Source organism: Oncorhynchus masou, chromosome 27 (assembly GCF_036934945.1).
Source record: "Oncorhynchus masou masou isolate Uvic2021 chromosome 27, UVic_Omas_1.1, whole genome shotgun sequence".
NCBI lineage: Eukaryota > Metazoa > Chordata > Actinopteri > Salmoniformes > Salmonidae > Oncorhynchus > Oncorhynchus masou.
The window spans coordinates 16274173-16296111 of record NC_088238.1 but is presented as its reverse complement, the minus strand read 5'-3'; the positions used below and the strand labels follow the sequence as shown (position 1 = coordinate 16296111).

Below are 21939 nucleotides of genomic sequence, written 5' to 3'. Positions count from 1 at the left end.
CAATATACTAACCAACCTCTCCCTCCCTCCCTCCCTAAAGGTAAGACAATATACTAACCAACCCTGTCCCTCTCTCTCCCTCCCTCCCCTCCCTCCCTCTCCTAAAGGTAAGACAATATACTAACCAACCCTGTCCCTCTCTCTCCCTCCCTCCCTCTCCTAAAGGTAAGACAATATACTAACCAACCCTGTCCCTCTCCCTCCATCTCCTAAAGGTAAGACAATATACTAACCAACCCTGTCCCTCTCTCCCTCCCTCCGTCTCCTAAAGGTAAGACAATATACTAACCAACCCTGTCCATCTCTCTCACCCACCCCTGCTCTCTCTCACTCCCTCTCCTAAAGGTAAGACAATATACTAACCAACCCTGTCCCTCTCTCTCCCTCCCTCCCTCCCTCCATCTCCTAAAGTTAAGACAATATACTAACCAACCCTGTCCCTCTCCCTCCCTCTCCTAAAGGTAAGACAATATACTAACCAACCCTGTCCCTTTCTCTCCCTCCCTCCCTCCCTCTCCTAAAGGTAAGACAATATACTAACCAACCCTCCCTCCCTCCCCTAAAGGTAAGATAATATACTAACCAACCCTGTCCTCTCTCTCTCCCTCCCTCCCTACCTCTCCTAAAGGCAAGACAATATACTAACCAACCCTGTCCCTCTCTCTCCCTCCCTCCCTCTCCTAAAGGTAAGACAATATACTAACCAACCCTGTCTCTCTCTCTATCTCCTAAAGGTAAGACAATATACTAACCAACCCTGTCCCTCTCTCTCCCTCCCTCCATCTCCTAAAGGTAAGACAATATACTAACCAACCCTGTCTCTCTCTCTATCTCCTAAAGGTAAGACAATATACTAACCAACCCTGTCCCTCTCTCTCCCTCCCTCCCTCTCCTAAAGGTAAGACAATATACTAACCAACCCTGTCCCCCTCCCTCCCTCCCTCCCTCTCCTAAAGGTAAGACAATATACTAACCAACCCTCCCTCCCTCCCCTAAAGGTAAGATAATATACTAACCAACCCTGTCCCTCTCTCTCCCTCCCTCCCTCTCCTAAAGGTAAGAAAATATACTAACCAACCCTGTCCCTCTCTCTCCCTCCATCTCCTAAAGGTAAGACAATATACTAACCAACCCTGTCCCTCTCTCTCCCTCCCTCTCCTAAAGGTAAGACAATATACTAACCAACCCTGTCCCTCTCTCTCTCCTAAAGGTAAGACAATATACTAACCAACCCTGTCCCTCTCTCTCTCCTAAAGGTAAGACAATATACTAACCAACCCTGTCCTCTCCCTCTCCCTCTCCTAAAGGTAAGACAATATACTAACCAACCCTGTCCCTCTCTCTCCTAAAGGTAAGACAATATACTAACCAACCCTGTCCCTCTCTCTCCCTTCCTCCCTCCCTCCCTCCCTCTCGTAAAAGTGCTTGTTTCAACAGAATGGTAATTCCCTGTAAGTCAACCTGTGTGTGCTGAATGGCTAAACAGCCGCAGTGTGATCTCACACACACACACACACACACACACACACACACACACACACACACACACACACACACACACACACACACACACACACACACACACACACAGCCAGAGAGATGTTGATGTTTTGAGGCACATTGATTCACTAGACTGGACCAAACACCTGGGTGGCTAGAACATCCAGCTAGAAGGTCCATGTAACGTCTCAGAAACATTATGTCAGCGTTCCGTCAAAGTCATTCCAATGTTCTGTGATAATGATCATTGATCCACTACAGTAGACATGCATGAAGAAACCCCTGGTAAGTGGCTACAACGTCTACGTAACCTTAAAAAATAAATGCTGCTAAAATGTTGTGTCAGTCTGTTTTAATTCATCGTGATACTGTCTTTAGCTAGCGCATGTGGGCAGATGTCTGGAAAAAATATTTTAACAACACTTCTACAACGTTAGGGCAATGTTAGAGTGCAGTTGTTGGGCAGATTCCCGGCGGGCGTCTGGTGGACTGACAGTATATCTGGGAGACAGCTGGAGAGGAGGTCTCCAAGTTCACATCATCCATTTATTTCACAACATCTTTGATCCATCCTCTCTCTCTATCTCAATCCATCCCTCTCCCTCCCTATCCATCTCTCCTGCAGTGGCAGAAAACCAAAAACAGCAGCAGAGTGAGAAAGAGTGAGGGAGAAAGGGCGGGAGAGAGAAAGAGAGGAGTAATGGGGGAAGAGAGAGAAATAGAGAGACAGAGAGAGATGGAGGGGAGAGAGAAAGAATGGAGTGATGGGGGAGAAAGAGAGAGACAGAGAGAGAGATGGAGGGGAGAGAGAAAGAGAGGAGTGATGGGGGAGGAGAGAGAAATAGAGACAGAGAGAGAGATGGAGGGGAGAGAGAAAGAATGGAGGGATGGGGGAGAAAGAGAGAGACAGAGAGAGAGATGGAGGGGAGAGAGAAAGAGAGGAGTGATGGGGGGGAGAAAGAGAGAGACAGAGAGAGAGATGGAGGGGAGAGAGAAAGAGAGGAGTGATGGGGGAAGAGAGAGAAATAGAGAGAGACAGAGAGAGAGATGGAGGGAAGAGAGAAAGACAACCACACACACACAAACACAGATGTGAGGTTTATTAGAGGTTCCGGTGACATGTCCAGGTCTATGGGATGGGACCTGGCTCTAGAGCTGTCTCTGAGCAGATGGTGTGTGTGTGTGACTCTGTGTGTATATGTGTCTGCCACTCTCTCTCTCTCTGTGTGTGTCTGCCACTCTATGTGTGTGTGTGTCTGCCACTCTCTGTGTGTGTGTGTGTGTGTGTATGTCTGCCACTCTCTGTGTGTGTGTGTGTCTGCCACTCTCTGTGTGTGTGTGTGTCTGCCACTAACTGTGTGTGTGTGTGTCTGCCACTAACTGTGTGTGTGTGTGTCTGCCACTAACTGTGTGTGTGTGTGTGTGTGTCTGCCACTCACTGTGTGTGTGTGTGTGTGTGTGTCTGTGTGTGTGTGTGTGTGTCTGCCACTCACTGTGTGTGTGTGTGTGTGTGTGTGTGTGTGTGTGTGTGTGTGTGTGTGTGTGTGTCTGCCACTCACTATGTGTGTGTGTGTGTCTGCCACTCACTATGTGTGTGTGTGTGTCTGCCACTCACTATGTGTGTGTGTTTGTGTGTGTGCAACAGGGCACACTATGCCTGACTAGGGGTCTTGGGTCAAGGTCACACACACAGACACGCCTCACACACACACAGGCACGCCTCACACCACACACACAGGCACGCCTCACATCACACACACAGACACGCCTCACACCACACACACAGGCACGCCTCACACCACACACACAGGCACGCCTCACACACAGACACCACACACACAGACACGCCTCACACCACACACACAGACACGCCTCACACCACACACACAGACACGCCTCACACCACACACACAGACACGCCTCACACCACACACACAGACACGCCTCACACCACACACACAGACACGCCTCACATCACACACACAGACACGCCTCACATCACACACAGACACGCCTCACACCACACACACAGACACGCCTCACACCACACACACAGACACGCCTCACACCACACACACAGACACGCCTCACATCACACACAGACACGCCTCACACCACACACACAGACACGCCTCACACCACACACACAGACATCTATAACAAGCACTGAAAGACTACAGAAACGGTTACAACAAAAATGAAAATGAATGAATTCAACCTGATATCTACAGATTACATTTGAACAAACAGTCACACAAAGTTCAACACACCAGCATTGAAATGTGACATTTCAGCAGTATTTCAGGGCCTGTGCCTTGATTACAGATATGCAGTAGCTACTGCAGCTTTGACCACTGGGTGCCACTGTTTCCATACCCTTCCACTTCACACAGAACTCTCTGTGTGTGTGTGTGTGTGTGTGTGTGTGTGTGTGTGTGTGTGTGTGTGTGTGTGTGTGTGTGTGTGTGTGTGTGTGTGTGTGTGTGTGTGTGTGTGTGTGTGTGTGTGTGTGTGTGTGTGTGTGTGTGTGTGTACAGTGGGGCAAAAAAAGTATTTAGTCAGCCACCAATTGTGCAAGTTCTGTAATTTTCATCATAGGTACACTTCAACTATGACAGACAAAATGAGAAAAGAAAATCCAGAAAATCACATTGTAGGATTTTAAATTAATTAATTTGCAAATTCTGGTGGAAAATAAGTATTTGGTCACCTACAAACAAACAAGCAAGATTTCTGGCTCTCACAGACCTGTAACAACTTCTTTAAGAGGCTCCTCTGTCCTCCACTCGTTACCTGTATTAATGGCACCTGTTTGAACTTGTTATCAGTATAAAAGACACCTGTCCACAACCTCAAACAGTCACACTCCAAACTCCACTATGGCCAAGACCAAAGAGCTGTCAAAGGTCACCAGAAACAAAATTGTAGACCTGCACCAGGCTGGGAAGACTGAATCTGCAATAGGTAAGCAGCTTGGTTTGAAGAAATCAACTGTGGGAGCAATTATTAGGAAATGGAAGACATACAAGACCACTGATAATCTCCCTCGATCTGGGGCTCCACGCAAGATCTCACCCCGTGGGGTCAAAATGATCACAAGAACAGTGAGCAAAAATCACAGAACCACATGGGGGGGGGGGGGACCTAGTGAATGACCTGCAGAGGGCTGGGACCAAAGTAACAAAGCCTACCATCAGTAACACACTACGCCGCCAGGGACTCAAATCCTGCAGTGCCAGACGTGTCCCCCTGCTTAAGCCAGTACATGTCCAGGCCCGTCTGAAGTTTGCTAGAGAGCATTTGGATGATCCAGAAGAAGATTGGGAGAATGTCATATGGTCAGATGAAACCAAAATATAATTTTTTGGTAAAAACTCAACTCGTCGTGTTTGGAGGACAAAGAATGCTGAGTTGCATCCAAAGAACACCATTCCTACTGTGAAGCATGGGGGTGGAAACATAATGCTTTGGGGCTGTTTTTCTGCAAAGGGACCAGGACGACTGATCCGTGTAAAGGAAAGAATGAATGGGGCCATGTATCGTGAGATTTTGAGTGAAAACCTCCTTCCATCAGCAAGGGCATTGAAGATGAAACGTGGCTGGGTCTTTCAGCATGACAATGATCCCAAACACACCTCCCGGGCAACGAAGGAGTGGCTTCGTAAGAAGCATTTCAAGGTCCTGGAGTGGAGAAAATCTTTGGAGGGAGTTGAAAGTCTGTGTTGCCCAGCAACAGCCCCAAAACATCACTGATCTAGAGGAGATCTGCATGGAGGAATGGGCCAAAATACCAGCAACAGTGTGTGAAAACCTTGTGAAGACTTACAGAAAACGTTTGACCTCTGTCATTGCCAACAAAGGGAATATAACAAAGTATTGAGATAAACTTTTGTTATTGACCAAATACTTATTTTCCACCATAATTTGCAAATAAATTCATAAAAAATCTTACAATGTGATTTTCTGGATTCTTTTCTTCTCATTTTGTCTGTCATAGTTGAAGTGTACCTATGATGAAAATTACAGGCCTCTCATCTTTTTAAGAGGGAGAACTTGCACAATTGGTGGCTGACTAAATACTTTTTTTGCCCCACTGTATATATGTGTGTATGTATATATCTGCGTCTGTGTGTATGTGTGTGTGTGTGTGTATATATATATATATATGTGTGTGTATGTATATATATATATATGTGTGTGTGTGTGTGTGTGTGTGTGTGTGTGTGTGTGTGTGTGTGTGTGTGTGTGTGTGTGTGTGTGTGTGTGTGTGTGTGTATATATGTGTGTGTGTGTGTGTATATATATGTGTGTGTGTGCATATGTGTGTGTGTGTGTGTGTGCATATGTGTGTATATATATATATATATATATGTGTGTATATATATATATATGTGTGTGTGTGTGTGTGTGTACGTGTGTGTGTGTGCGTGTGTGTGTGTGCGTGTGTATGTATATATGTGTGTGTGTGTGTGTATATATATATATGTGTGTGTGTGTATGTATATATATATATATGTGTGTGTGTGTGTGTGTGTGTGTGTGTGTGTGTGTGTTCCATTGGGTAGAGCTAGCTCCAGTGCTGCTGGTCATTGGGCTTCTCAGTTGTAATTGGGATCGATGGTTATGACTGTGTCTTTTCCAGGGTCAACCACAGGAGCCACTCACAACACCACGGCTTTCTCCTCTATTCCTCCTCTTCTACCGTTCTTCAATCAATACCTGACTATTCTTTCCTTCTCTTATTCTCCTGGCCGTTTCTTCCCTTTATTCAGTCGTTCTTCTGAGACTGGGCTGAAGGAAGGGTGAACATCTCTTGTGTTCTCTTACTCTCCCTCTTTCTGTCCCTTCTTTCTGGCCTTTTGAAAGAGGTTGTCCTCCCACACTATCATCAGAGAGAGAGACGTATCAATCCCTACAGCACCCACACTGTCATCAGAGAGAGAGATGTATCAACCCCGTACAGAACCCACACTGTCATCAGAGAGAGAGATGTATCAACCCCCTACAGAACCTACACTGTCATCAGAGAGAGAGACGTATCAACCCCCTACAGCACCCACACTGTCATCAGAGAGAGAGACGTATCAACCCCCTACAGAACCCACACTGTCATCAGAGAGAGAGATGTATCAACCCCCTACAGAACCTACACTGTCATCAGAGAGAGAGACGTATCAACCCCCTACAGCACCCACACTGTCATCAGAGAGAGAGACGTATCAACCCCCTACAGCACCCACACTGTCATCAGAGAGAGAGACGTATCAACCCCCTACAGCACCCACACTGTCATCAGAGAGAGAGACGTATCAACCCCCTACAGCACCCACACTGTCATCAGAGAGAGAGACGTATCAACCCCCTACAGCACCCACACTGTCATCAGAGAGAGAGACGTATCAACCCCCTACAGCACCCACACTGTCATCAGAGAGAGAGACGTATCAACCCCCTACAGCACCCACACTGTCATCAGAGAGAGAGACGTATCAACCCCCTACAGCACCCACACTGTCATCAGAGAGAGAGACGTATCAACCCCCTACAGCACCCACACTGTCATCAGAGAGAGAGTATCAACCCCCTACAGCACCCACACTGTATCAACCCCCTACAGCACCCACACTGTCATCAGAGAGAGAGACGTATCAACCCCCTACAGCACCCACACTGTCATCAGAGAGAGAGACGTATCAACCCCCTACAGCACCCACACTGTCATCAGAGAGAGAGACGTATCAACACCCTACAGCACCCACACTGTCATCAGAGAGAGAGACGTATCAACCCCCTACAGCACCCACACTGTCATCAGAGAGAGACGTATCAATACAGCACCCACACTGTCATCAGCACCCCCACACTGTCATCAGAGAGAGAGACGTATCACCCCCTACAGCACCCACACTGTCATCAGAGAGAGAGACGTATCAACCCCCTACAGCACCCACACTGTCATCAGAGAGAGAGATGTATCAATCCCTACAGCACCCACACTGTCATCAGAGAGAGAGACGTATCAACCCCCTACAGCACCCACAATGTCATCAGAGAGAGAGACGTATCAACCCCCTACAGCACCCACACTGTCATCAGAGAGAGAGACGTATCAATCCCTACAGCACCCACACTGTCATCAGAGAGATGTATCAACCACTTACAGCACCCACACTGTGATCAGAGAGATGTATCAACCCCCTACAGCACCCACACTGTGATCAGAGAGATGTATCAACCCCCTACAGCACCCACACTGTCATCAGAGAGATGTATCAACCCCTACAGCACCCACACTGTCATCAGAGAGAGAGATGTATCAACCCCTACAGCACCCACACTGTCATCAGAGAGAGAGACGTATCAACCCCCTACAGCACCCACAATGTCATCAGAGAGATGTATCAACCACTTACAGCACCCACACTGTCATCAGAGAGATGTATCAACCCCTACAGCACCCACACTGTCATCAGAGAGATGTATCAACCCCTACAGCACCCACACTGTCATCAGAGAGAGAGACGTATCAATCCCTACAGCACCCACACTGTCAGAGAGAGAGACGTATCAACCCCCTACAGCACCCACACTGTCATCAGAGAGATGTATCAACCCCTACAGCACCCACACTGTCATCAGAGAGAGAATACATGAGAGAAAGAGAGAGATGTAATGAGAGAAAGAGAGAGAGAGAGAGAAAGAGAGATGTAATGAGAGAAAGAGAGAGAGAGAGAGAGAGAGAAAGAGAGATGTAATGAGAGAGAAACGGCGAGAGAGAGAGACGGCGAGAGAGAGAGACGGCGAGAGAGAGAGAGTCGAAGAGAGAGGGAGTCGAAGAGAGTGAGGCAGAGAGAGCGAGAGAGAATAAATTAATGAGAGAAAAATCTAGAGAGAATGAATGAGAAAGAAACTGAGAGAGAGAGAGAGACCATCCCACATAATGTGGAGGTGAAAGGGAGTAGAAATAACAGACGAACCAAGGCTCCGCCAGGCCCCTCTATACTACTATCCTGCCATCAGACAACAGCACCGCTATGGAGCTCGGCAAGACCCTAACAAGACAAACTCTGTCAAGCCAGCACAGTTATCACCAGGGTCTTTGAGGTTTCCAAAACTCTGTCTTGGGGCCTCCCATGGGTGCACGTTTTATTTTTTGCCCTAGCACTACACAGCTGACTCAAATAATCAACACTTGATGATGAGTTGGTTAATTGATTCAGCTGTGTAGCACTGAGGCAAAAACCAAAGCCTGCACCGAGGTGGGGCCCCTGGACCGGGTTTGGGAAACCCTGTTGTACACACATTCACAGACAAGACGGCATCCGACTGACATACATTGTATAGAAGGACATCGCATGGAGATTGGCAAAGCTAGTGAAAATATAACGTCATCAGATAGGGTTTTGGGGGGGATTGAGGTAGTCTAGACTTTGATTAGGTGTCTTAAGCCTTTTGGTTTACAGTCCAACGAGTCCATAAAATGACCTTGTATTGTTTTATGTTTGGTCAAAATATATTGATATATTGAAGTCTCCAGAAAAATACCTGAAAGGACATGTCAAGGTCCCTTATAATGCCTCTGGTAGAAGAGCACTGATAAGCATCGCAGGGGTGAACGGGTAATTAAAAGGCTGGGCTAACAGTGTTCAATATATAAGCTGACAACGCTAATTTACTGTATTGGTACATAAACGCTTTCCACCACATCAGAAAGGTGTGCAAAGGGTGTTCATCATACACTATATTCCTGTTAATATGTCCAAACACCAGTCATATGTCAGTGGTGTTGGAGGACACTGGTGGACATTTGGTGAGGGATTTATTGACCTAAAATGCATTCAGAAAGTATTCAGACCCCTTGACTTTTTCCATTTTATTACGTTACAGCCTTATTCTAAAATGGACTATATGAATTTTTCCCTCATCAATCTACACACAATATCCCATAATGACAAAGCGAAAACAGGTTTTAAGAAATGTTGTCAAATAAATAAAAGAAAACGTATTTACATAAGTATTCAGACCCTTTGTTATGAGACTCAGAATTGAGCCACCTGTGGTAAATACGATTGATTGGACATGATTTGCAAAAGCACACCCCTGTCTATATAAGGTCCCACAGTTGACAGTGCATGTCAGAGGAAAAACCAAGCCATGAGGTCAAAGGAATTGTCCGTAGAGCACCGAGACAGGATTGTGTCGAGGCACAGATCTGGGGAAGGGTACCAATACATTTCTGCATTATTGAAGGTCCCCAAGAACACAGTGGCCTCCATCATTCTTAAATGGAAGAAGTTTGAAATCACCAAAACTCTTCCAAGAGCTGGTCGCCCAGCCAAACCGATCAATAGGGGGTGAAAGGCCTTGGTCAGGGAGGTGACCAAGAACCCGATGGTCACTCTGACAGAGCTCCAGAGTTCCTCTGTGGAGATGGGAGAACCTTCCAGAAGGACAACCATCTCTGCAGCACTCCACCAATCAGACCTTTATGTTAGAGTGGCTAGATGGAAGCCACTCCTCAGTAAAAGGCACATGACAGCCCGCTTGGAGCTCGCCAAAAGGAACCTAAAGACTCTCAGACCATGAGAAACAAGATTCTCTGGTCTGATGAAACCAAGATTGAACTCTTTGGCCTGAAAGCCAAGTGTCACATCTGGTGGAAACATGGCACCATCCCTACAGTGAAGCATGGTGGTGGCAGCGTCATACTGTGGGGATGTTTTTCAGCGGCAGGGACTGGGAGACTAGTCAGGATCGAGGGAAAGATGAATGAAGCAAATTACAAGAGATCCTTGATGAAAACCTGACAGAGCTTGAGAGGATCTGCAGAGAAGAATGGGAGAAACTCCCCAAATACAAGTGTGCCAAGAGAATAATTGCTGCCAAAGATGCTTCAACAAAGTACTGAGTAAAGGGTCTGAATACTTCTGTAAATTAGATTTTTATTTTTTTATAAACTGGCAAAAATGCCTAAAAACCTGTTTTTGGTTTGTCATTATGGGATACAGTATTGTAAGTAGATTGATGAGGATAAAACAATGTTTTTATCGATTTGAGAATAAGGTTGCAACGTAAAATAATGTTGAAAAAGTCAAGGGGTCTGAATAGTTTCTGAATGCACTGTACCCCCTCCCATCTGGTCCTCTCACTCACTCATGGGGTGGAGATTGGTGCAGTTCTGTATGCTGGTTGAACATGCAGAACAGAGGGGGAGAAAGGGAGCGAGAAAGAAGGACTGCAGAAGAGAGGTACAGCGAGAGAGAGGCACAGAGGGCAGGAAGACAACGATTACACATTGATCCGTCCAAATAAAGCTGTCCTGTGTCCTTCTGAGACACAGCCTCCCACTGAATAACTTAGATTATCTCTCTCTCTGTACATTGATTTGCCCTCCTCTTCTCTCATCCTCTTTGCTATTTCTAGCCCTTTGTCTCCCCTCTCTATCCTTCCGTCCTGTTTATCCATCTCTTACCCTGTCTTTCTTGTCCCCTTCCTGTGTGTATGTCTCACCTAGCGAAGTCCAGGTCGGCCTCTCTAGACATGGTGATGTTGGTGAGGTTCTGCTGCAGGACAAAGATGTTCCTACACATCTTCTTGATGCCAGACTCACTGATCCTCTTAAAGTACTGGGCTCCATTGATCAGAATACAGGAGATCAGGTGGCCAAGACCTACAGACAGAGAGACAGAAACAGAGAGCAGACAGAGAGAGAGAGAGAGAGAGAGAGAGAGAAGACAGACAGCCAGAAGAGAAACAGACAGACAGACAGACAGACAGACAGACAGACAGACAGACAGACAGACAGACAGACAGACAGACAGACAGACAGACAGGAGAGAATAGAAGATAGAGAGGGAGAGAGAGAGAGTGCGAGAAGGGGAGAGAGAGGGAGACAGAGAGCACAAAAGAGAGAGAGACAAGAGAGAGACGAGAGGAGAGAGGTGAGAGAAGAGAGAGAGAGGAGAGACAAGGAGAGAAGAGAGATGAGAGAAGAGAAAAGAGAGAGGAGACGAGAGGAGAGAGAGATGAGACGAGAGATGAGAGAAGAGAGAGACGAGAGGAGAGAGATGAGAGAAGAGAAGAGAGAGAGAGGAGAGACGAGAGGAGAGAGAGAGAGAGAGAAGAGAGAGACAGGAGAGACGAGAGATGAGAGAAGAGAAGAGAGAGAGAGAGAGAAAGCGCAAGAGAGAGAGAGGAGAGACGAGAGGAGAGAAGAGAAAGCGCAAGAGAACGTGAAGAGAGAAAACACATACCAGTCACATACTGCAGAATACATGCCAGTAGTCAACCCTTTTATTGATCACCTCAGTGGACATTTGCACCCCAAAAAGACACATGGACAAAACAGGCACCCATCGACCTGAGCACAGTCAGGTGAAACAAGTACATTAAGCCAATAGAATCAATATAATTACATTCTCAACACATGACATTATCATGGACGACCCACAACAACAGACTTACCTTCAAAGATGTACTGGAACTTGTGCTGCTGCAGCGCGGCGCCCATCACCTCCTCAATGGCGCTGATGTCCTTGTTGAGTTTGACCACCAAGGGGTCGTAGTCCATACTCTCCACGTTGGCCACTATGGCATAGTTCCCCTGCTTGGCCAGGGGAATCAGGTAGTGGAAACAATGCACTCTGAGAGGAGAAGAGAGACAGATGAGGAGAGATAGATGAGGGCAAGAGAGAGGAGAAACAGATGAGGAGAGAGGAGAGATAGATGAGGAGAGAGGAGAGATAGATGAGGAGAGAGGAGAGATAGATGAGGGGAAGAGAGGAGAAACAGATGAGCAGAGAGAATAGATAGATGAGGGGAAGAGAGGAGAAACAGATGAGCAGAGAGAATAGATAGATGAGGGGAAGAGAGAGGAGAAACAGATGAGCAGAGAGAATAGATAGATGAGGGGAAGAGAGAGGTGAAATAGATGAGGGGAGCAGAGAGGATAGATAGATGAGGAGAAGAAACAGATGAGGAGAGGATAGACATATGGGGGAGCAGAGAGAGATGAGGGGAGGAGAAAGAGGAGACAGATCAGGGGAGGAGAGAGGATAGACAGATGAGGGGAGAAGAGAAGAGAGACAGATGAGGAGAGAGGAGAGACAGAAGAGGGGAGGAGAAAGATGAGAGATCAGGGGAGGAGAGAGGATAGACAGATGAGGGGAGGAGAGAAGAGAGACAGATGAGGAGAGAGGAGAGACAGAAGAGGGGAGGAGAAAGATGAGAGATCAGGGGAGGAGAAAGGATAGACAGATGGGGGAGGAGAGAGAGATGAGGGGAGAGGAGAGACAGATGAGGAGAGAGGACAGAGGAGGGGAGGAGAAAGAGGAGACAGATCACGGGAGGAGAGAGGATAGACAGATGAGGGGAGGAGAGAGGATAGACAGATGGGAAGGAGAAAGAGAGATCAGGGAGGAGAAAGGATAGACAGATGGGGGGGGGGAGAGAGATGAGGGAGAGGAGAGACAGATGAGGAGAGAGACAGATGAGGGGAGGAGAGAGGAGACAGAGGGGGGAGAGAGGATAGACAGATGAGGGGAGGAGAGAAGAGAGACAGAAGAGGGGAGGAGAAAGAGGAGAGATCAGGGGAGGATAGAGGATAGATCGATGAGGGGAGGAGAGAGGAGAGACATGAAGGGAGGAGAGAGGAGAGACATGAGGGGAGGAGAGAGGAGAGACAGATGAGGAGAGACGGATGAAAAGAGGAGAGAGACAATATTGTTGATGTGTGTTTAGTCCAACCAAACCCTACAGGTAGATGAAGTCATGATGGTGATGGAATCAGCTTAGTGTTACTTATTGCTGATATCATTCATTATGATAAGTAGCCTATTCTAGACCAATGAGAAGTTTGAAATGAAATAACTTTGCTAATCTGGGTGATTGTTAAATGGGACAATTGATGTCCCATTAACTAGTATATAAAGGAGAATGAGAAAGCGGTGGTGGAAATGTATCGCTCAGCTCTACTGGGATGTTTGACTGAATTCATCCACCATGTAACTATCAGGACAGATTGTGATATGTAGATATCAGTCTACTGTAACTTAATCAAATGTCTCCCCTCCGCCTCTGTCTTTCAACACATTTGTCCAAGTGTGACGTTCTAATCCAAGAGCCACCATGCGGGTGTTTAGTTTCCCTAAACACCTGACTGATACATGATCTCTGGCTGCTCACACCTTCATCAGAACCCCCAAAACACACCTTCATCAGAACCCCCAAAACCCACCTTCATCAGAACCCCCAAAAACCACCTTCACCAGAACCCCCAAAAACCATCTTCATCAGAACCCCCAAAAGCCGCCTTCATCAGAACCCCAAAAACCACCTTCATCAGAACCCCCAAAAACCACCTTCATCAGAACCCATCAAAACAATCTTCATCAGAACCCCCAAAAACCAACTTCGGCCACGGTGGCTATTAAAAACATGAGTGGAGACATAAAAACCAACACCCTCTCGCTCTCTCTCTCTTTTTCTCCTTCTCTCTCCCTTCCTTCCTTTCCTACCCCTCTCACACTCCTTCCCTCTCTGCATCTCTCTCTTTTTCTCCTTCTCTCTCCCTTCCTTTCCTACCCCCCTCTCACACTCCTTCCCTCTCTGCATCTCTCTTTTTTCCCTCTCTCTCCCTTCCTTCCCACCCCCTCTCACACTCCTTCCCTCTCTGCATCTCTCTCTTTTTTTCTTCCTCTCTCTCCTTCCTTCCTTTCCCACCCCCTCCTTCGCACTCCTCCTCTCCCCCTCTCTCTGCTCTCTCTCTCTTTTCTCCCTTCTCTCTCCCTTCCTTCCTTTCCCACCCCTCTCACACTCCTTCCCTCTCTGCATCTCTCTCTCTCCCTCTCCTTCCTTCCTTCCATTACCCCCTCTCACACTCCTTCCCTCTCTGCATCTCTCTCTTTTTCTCCTCTCTCTCTTCCTTCCTTCCTTCCTTTCCCACCCCCCTCTCGCACTCCTTCACTCTCGCTCTCTCTCTCTTTTTCTCCTTCTCTCTCCCTTCCTTCCTTTCCCACCCCCCTCTCACACTCCTTCCCTCTCGCTCTCTCTTTTTCTCCTCTCTCTCCCTTCCTTCCTTCTTTCCCACACTCCTTCCCTCTCGCTCTCTCTCTCTTTTTTCTCCTTCTCTCTTCCTTCCTTCCTTTCCTACCCCCTCTCACACTCCTTCCCTCTCTGCATCTCTCTTTTTCTCCTTCTTTCTTCCCTTTCCCACCCCCTCTCTCTCCTCCTTCCTTCCTTCCTTCTCTTCCCTTTCCCCCTCTCACACTCCTTCCCTCTCGCATCTCTCTCTTTTTCTCCTTCTCTCTCCCTTCCTTTCCCACCCCCCTCTCACACTCCTTCCCTCTCGCTCTCTCTTTTTCTCCTTCTCTCTCCCTTCCTTTCCCACCCCCCTCTCACACTCCTTCCCTCTCGCTCTCTCTCCCTCTAACTCTCCTCTTCCTGATGGCATCATTTGCTACCCTTACTGTCGGGGGAAATGTGGTTGATGGGTAAAAGTCAATAAGGCGTGGAGTAGTAGAGAGCAGTGCAGAGCTCAGGGAGGGTTTCTCGCCCCCTCTCTTTTTTTCAGGGCGATCATAAACATTACTGCAGAAGCGAAACAATATCTCAGAGCCATGATGAGGGATGGAGGGATAAAGAGAGGAAGGAGGAGATGGAGGGATAAAGAGAGGAAGGAGGAGATGGAGGGATAAAGAGAGGAAGGAGGAGATGGAGGGATAAAGAGAGGAAGGAGGAGATGGAGGGATAAAGAGAGGAAGGAGGAGATGGAGGGATAAAGAGAAGAAGGAGGAGATGGAGGGATAAAGAGAGGAAGGAGGAGATGGAGGGATAAAGAGGAGGAGGAGATGGAGGGATAAAGAGGAGGAGGAGATGGAGGGATAAAGAGAAGGAGGAGATGGAGGGATAAAGAGAGGAAGGAGGAGATGGAGGGATAAAGAGAGGAAGGAGGAGATGGAGGGATAAAGAGAGGAAGGAGGAGATGGAGGGATAAAGAGAGGAAGGAGGAGATGGAGGGATAAAGAGAGGAAGGAGGAGATGGAGGGATAAAGAGAGGAAGGAGGAGATGGAGGGATGTTGATGGAGAGGAGAGTTGGAGGGATAAAGAGGAGGGAGATCTGGATGGAGAGGAAGGAGGAGATGGAGGGATAAAGAGAGGAAGGAGGTGATGGAGGGATAAAGGAGGAGGAAGAGAGGAAGGAGGAGATGGAGGGATAAATGGAGGAGGAAGGAGGAGATGGAGGGATAAGATGGAGAAGGAGGAGATGGAGGGATAAAGAGAGGAAGGAGGTGATGGAGGGATAAAGAGAGGAAGGAGGTGATGGAGGGATAAAGAGAGGAAGGAGGATGATGGGGCTGTTGATGGAGAGAGAGTTGGTTGTTTTCTGGGTCTGGTTGGAGAGGAAGGAGGTGATGGGGCTGTTAGGGGCTGTTGATTGAGAGAGAGTTGGTTGTTTTCTGGGTCTGTTTGGAGAGATGAGGAAGATGGAGGAAAAGGTCAGGAAGATGGAGGGAAAAGGGATTGTGAAGGGATGACCAATAGGATAAAAGGCCATTGTGAACATGAGGGATAGGAAAAGGTCATTGTGAACATGACCAATAGGAAAAGGTCATTGTGAACATGACCAATAGGAAAAGGTCATTGTGAACATGACCAATAGGAAAAGGTCATGGAACATGACCAATAGGAAAAGGAGATTGTGAACATGAGGAGGAGGAGGGAAAGGTCATTGTGAACATGACCAATAGGAACAGGTCATGTGAACATGACCAGAAGGAGGAACAGGTCATTGTGAACATGAGGGATAGGAGGAGAGGTCATTGTGAACATGACCAAGGAGGAGAAGGTTATTGTGAACATGACCAATAGGAAAATGTTATTGTGAACATGACCAATAGGAAAAGGTCATTGTGAACATGACCAATAGGAAAAGGTCATTGTGAACATGACCAATAGGAAAAGGCCATTGTGAACATGACCAATAGGAAAAGGCCATTGTGAACATGACCAATAGGAAAAGGCCATTGTGAACATGACCAATAGGAAAAGGCCATTGTGAACATGACCAATGGAGGAAAAGGCCATTGTGAACATGACCAATAGGAAAAGGCCATTGTGAACATGACCAATAGGAAAAGGTCATTATGAACATGACCCAGGCTGGGTGTTTATCCTGGAGAGTCCATGTCCGTACGTACCTGACCTCCAGGTGGAGGACCAGCAGACAGCGGTCAGCGATGTCCTGGAAGGCCCTGGACAGGTCAGTCAGAGTCTGGAGGGATCTGGTCCCTGCTGCGGACGCTCTCATTGGTCACCTGGGGAAGGAGGGATCTGTTAGGGGCCTGGAGATCCTGGGAACATGACCACAGGAACATTGTGAACATGACCATAGGAACACATTGTGACACATGACATAGGAACACACACACACAAACAAAAACACACAATAGGAAAACATTGTGAACATGACCAATAGGAAACACATTGTGAACATGACACACACACACACACTGTGAACATGACCAATAGGAAAACATTGTGACACATGACCAGGAGGTTACATTATGAGCATAAATAGGAAAAAAATACCACAGCAGTGTTTGAACCCACACCAGGTCTTGTGAGTACCCATGAACATTCCACACCTCATCTTGAGAACATGACCAGGACCATTCACCTCATCTTGAGAACCCAGGACATTCCACACCTCTTCCCGAGAACCCAGGACCATTCCACACCTCTGTATAGGAGAGGCCTAGGACCATTCCACACTTCTTCCCGAGAACCCAGGACCATTCCACACTTCTTCCCGAGAACCCAGGACCATTCCACACTTCTTCCCGAGAAGGCCCTGGACCATTCACACTTCTGGTCCCTTGAGAACCCAGGACCATTCCACACTTCTTCCCTGAGACACACACAGGACACATTCACACACACACACACCACACACACACTTCACCGAGAACCCAGGACCATTCCACACATTTCTTCCCGAGAACCCAGGAGTGTTTCCACACTCTCTTCCCGAGAACCCAGGACCATTCCACACTTCTTCTTGAGAACCCAGGACCATTCCACATTCCACTCTTCTTCCCGAGAACCCAGGACCATTCCACACTTCTTCCCGAGAACCCAGGACCATTCCACACTTCTTGAGAACCCAGGACCATTCCACACCTCTTCCCGAGAACCCAGGACCATTCCACACCTCTTCTCAAGAACCCAGGACCATTCCACACCTCTTCCCGAGAACCCAGGACCATTCCACACCTCTTCCCGAGAACCCAGGACCATTCCACACCTCTTCCCGAGAACCCAGGACCATTCCACACCTCTTCTCGAGAACCCAGGACCATTCCACACCTCTTCTTCCCGAGAACCCAGGACCATTCCACACCTCTTATCGAGAGCCCAGGACCATTCCACATATGCCAGATCTCAATTACAAGAACCAGGAGGAGAACCAAATCAAATCAAATGGTATTGGTCACATACACATGGTTAGCAGATGTTATTGTAAGCGAAGTGAAATGCATGTGCTTCTAGTTCCGACAGCGTAGTAATATCTAACATGTAATCTAACAAAATCAAAACAACTACCTAATACAAACACATCTAAGTAAAGGAATGGAATAAGAATATATACATATAAATATATGGAAGAACTAGGACGAAGGAGAACTAAAGAGAACCAGAACTAAGGAGAACTAAGACTAAAGAGAACTAAAGAGAACCAGGGAGAACTAGGACGAAGGAGAACTAAAGAGAACCAGGAAGAACTAAGACGAAAGAGAACCAGGGAGAACTAGGACAAAGGAGAACTAAAGAGAACCAGGAAGAACTAAGACTAAAAAGAATTAAAGAGAACCAGGAGAACTAGGACTAAAAGGAGAACTAAAGAGAACCAGGAAGAACTAAGACGAAAGAGAACTAAAGAGAACCAGGGAGAACTAGGACGAAGGAGAACTAAAAAGAACCAGGAAGAACTAAGACGAAAGAGAACTAAAGAGAACCAGGGAGAACTAGGACGAAGGTGACTCAAAGAGAACCAGACACAATGAGTTGATGTAATCCAGAACTAACACACTTAATTCAACGAATGAAGGGATTGATGAGACTTTGATCAGTTGAATCAGGTGAGATTGGACTGGAATACATCAAATAGGAGGAACAGCAGTGAGAACTCAAGGAGAGGTTTGGGACACTGTGCTACACATCTGAAGACCTTCTACAGTCCTTCAGAAAGTCCCTTCAGTCCTTCAATCCATGTGCTGAGACACCAAGTCTGTGTCTGCATTGTGATCCATGCAAAGGAGCAGTGTGTGTGTGTGTGTGTGTGTGTGTGTGAGTGTGTGACCATTGTGTGTGTGTGTGTGTGTGTGTGTGTGTGTGTGTGTGTGTGTGTGTGTATAAAGAGCATTCAGACCACCAGGTGTAAATCGATGGCTATGAATTAGAGGGGAGTGGAAGGAGAGAGAAATTGGCCCTGTCACTCATATGTGAGTCTATTTGGGCAATGAGGCGGTGGGGAGTGTGGTGTGTGTTGGGAGAGAGACTGCTGAGTGGAAGAGGGGTGGTGAGGGCTAGCGATCGATTGGTTGCAGTCAGGGCCAGCACCCCAGTTACTCCCTCAGCCCTTGTGAAGGTCGTACGGATGAGAGCACGTAGCAGGCAGGACGGCAAGCCCACTCAAAGACCCAAAAACACTGACAGAGTGAGGAAGGAAGTAGTTGAAACTGCAGCTGAGCAACGCAGGCCAATATCCCCTGTTGACAGAGGTCCTTAGTGGAGATATTTCCTACAGATTCAAGACTATACAAGTTTTAAACTCTCTGATTTGATTCTTAAAAAACTAGAAACAGGAACTAAATACTCTAAATCATAGAAATACTCAAAGCTCTGTATCTACATCATGCACATTCTGACAAAGTCACATGTTGACTTATCTGGGAGTCACATCACATGAGACGTCTCCAGTACCCTGCCTCGTTCCCATTAACCCAGTACCCTGCCTCGTCTCCATATCCCCAGTACCCTGCCTCGTCTCCATGTCCCCAGTACCCTGCCTCGTCTCCATGTCCCCAGTACCCTGCCTCGTCTCCATGTCCCCAGTACCCTGCCTCGTCTCCATGTCCCCAGTACCCTGCCTCGTCTCCATGTCCCCAGTACCCAGCCTCGTCTCCATGTCCCCAGTACCCTGCCTCGTCTCCATGTCCCCAGTACCCTGCCTCGTCTCCATGTCCCCAGTACCCTGCCTCGTCTCCATGTCCCCAGTACCCTGCCTCGTCTCCATGTCCCCAGTACCCTGCCTCGTCTCCATGTCCCCAGTACCCTGCCTCGTCTCCATGTCCCCAGTACCCAGCCTCGTCTCCATGTCCCCAGTACCCTGCCTCGTCTCCATGTCCCCAGTACACTGCCTCGTCTCCATGTCCCCAGAACCCTGCCTCGTCTCCATGTCCCCAGTACCCTGCCTCGTCTCCATGTCCCCAGTACCCTGCCTCGTCTCCATGTCCCCAGTACCCTGCCTCGTCTCCATGTCCCCAGTACCCTGCCTCGTCTCCATGTCCCCAGTACCCTGCCTCGTCTCCATGTCCCCAGTACCCTGCCTCGTCTCCATGTCCCCAGTACCTGCCTCTCTCCATGTCCCCAGTACCCTGCCTCGTCTCCATGTCCCCAGTACCCTGCCTCGTCTCCATGTCCCCAGTACCCTGCCTCGTCTCCATGTCCCCAGTACCCTGCCTCGTCTCCATGTCCCCAGTACCCTGCCTCGTCTCCATGTCCCCAGTACCCTGCCTCGTCTCCATGTCCCCAGTACCCTGCCTCGTCTCCATGTCCCCAGTACCCTGCCTCGTCTCATGTCCCCAGTACCCTGCCTGTCTCCATGTCCCCAGTACCCTGCCTCGTCTCCATGTCCCCAGTACCCTGCCTCGTCTCCATGTCCCCAGTACCCTGCCTCGTCTCCATGTCCCCAGTACCCTGCCTCGTCTCCATGTCCCCAGTACCCTGCCTCGTCTCCATGTCCCCAGTACCCTGCCTCGTCTCCATGTCCCCAGTACCCTGCCTCGTCTCCATGTCCCCAGTACACTGCCTCGTCTCCATGTCCCCAGTACCCTGCCTCGTCTCCATGTCCCCAGTACCCTGCCTCGTCTCCATGTCCCCAGTACCCTGCCTCGTCTCCATGTCCCCAGTACCCTGCCTCGTCTCCATGTCCCCAGTACCCTGCCTCGTCTCCATGTACCCAGTACCCTGCCTCGTCTCCATGTACCCAGTACCCTGCCTCCTCTCTCCATGTCCCCAGTACCCTGCCTCTGTCTCCATGTCCCCAGTACCCTGCCTCGTCTCCATGTCCCCAGTACCCTGCCTCGTCTCCATGTCCCCAGTACCCTGCCTCGTCTCCATGTTCCCAGTACCCTGCCTCGTCTCCATGTCCCCAGTACCCTGCCTCGTCTCCATGTCCCCAGTACCCTGCCTCGTCTCCATGTCCCCAGTACCCTGCCTCGTCTCCATGTTCCCAGTACCCTGCCTCGTCTCCATGTCCCCAGTACCCTGCCTCGTCTCCATGTCCCCAGTACCCTGCCTCGTCTCCATGTCCCCAGTACCCTGCCTCGTCTCCATGTCCCAGTACCCTGCCTCGTCTCCATGTCCCCAGTACCCTGCCTCGTCTCCATGTCCCCAGTACCCTGCCTCGTCTCCATGTCCCCAGTACCCTGCCTCGTCTCCATGTCCCCAGTACCCTGCCTCGTCTCCATGTCCCCAGTACCCTGCCTCGTCTCCATGTCCCCAGTACCCTGCCTCGTCTCCATGTACCCAGTACCCTGCCTCGTCTCCATGTCCCCAGTACCCTGCCTCGTCTCCATGTCCCCAGTACCCTGCCTCGTCTCCATGTCCCCAGTACCCTGCCTCGTCTCCATGTCCCCAGTACCCTGCCTCGTCTCCATGTCCCCAGTACACTGCCTCGTCTCCATGTCCCCAGTACCCTGCCTCGTCTCCATGTCCCCAGTACCCTGCCTCGTCTCCATGTCCCCAGTACCCTGCCTCGTCTCCATGTCCCCAGTACCCTGCCTCGTCTCCATGTCCCCAGTACCCTGCCTCGTCTCCATGTCCCCAGTACCCTGCCTCGTCTCCATGTCCCCAGTACCCTGCCTCGTCTCCATGTCCCCAGTACCCTGCCTCGTCTCCATGTCCCCAGTACCCTGCCTCGTCTCCATGTCCCCAGTACCCTGCCTCGTCTCCATGTCCCCAGTACCCTGCCTCGTCTCCATGTCCCCAGTACCCTGCCTCGTCTCCATGTCCCCAGTACCCTGCCTCGTCTCCATGTCCCCAGTACCCTGCCTCGTCTCCATGTCCCCAGTACCCTGCCTCGTCTCCATGTCCCCAGTACCCTGCCTCGTCTCCATGTCCCCAGTACCCTGCCTCGTCTCCATGTCCCCAGTACC

General features: G+C 48.9%; 1 pseudogene; it reads right to left on the bottom strand.

Moving 5' to 3' along the window:
• The window catches only part of LOC135516597 (exocyst complex component 4-like), a 67650-nt pseudogene that overhangs the window by 14068 nt on the left and 31643 nt on the right, over window positions 1-21939 (bottom strand).